This window comes from Haliaeetus leucocephalus, unplaced genomic scaffold (assembly GCF_000737465.1).
Source record: "Haliaeetus leucocephalus isolate CR32 unplaced genomic scaffold, Haliaeetus_leucocephalus-4.0 Scaffold343, whole genome shotgun sequence".
Classification (NCBI taxonomy): Eukaryota; Metazoa; Chordata; class Aves; order Accipitriformes; family Accipitridae; genus Haliaeetus; species Haliaeetus leucocephalus.
The window spans coordinates 19,058-19,291 of record NW_010972779.1 but is presented as its reverse complement, the minus strand read 5'-3'; the positions used below and the strand labels follow the sequence as shown (position 1 = coordinate 19,291).

The 234-nt window shown below is 72.6% G+C and overlaps 1 protein-coding gene across 1 annotated transcript in view; it reads right to left on the bottom strand.

The window, feature by feature from the left end:
* Positions 1–234, bottom strand: part of LOC104834893 (neurexin-2-like) — a 33,002-nt gene that overhangs the window by 16,369 nt on the left and 16,399 nt on the right. The window lies entirely within an intron of this gene.

The following is a 234-nucleotide window of genomic DNA, read 5'->3' as shown; positions in this document are numbered from 1 at the left end:
CGGGGGGATGATGGGGATGCGTGGCGCCGGGGGGGGCCTCCGGGGCCAACCTGCGCACACCCACCCCGCTCCGTGCACCGACCCACGGGCGCCGACGCCTTGGCACGCGTGCGAAGCACCCTCGCACGCGCCCCTTTGCGCCCACCACCTCTCTGTGCACTGACACCCTTGCACACGTGCAAACCCTCTGTGCACGCCCCCCCCGGCACCCACCACCTACACGCTTGCACACGC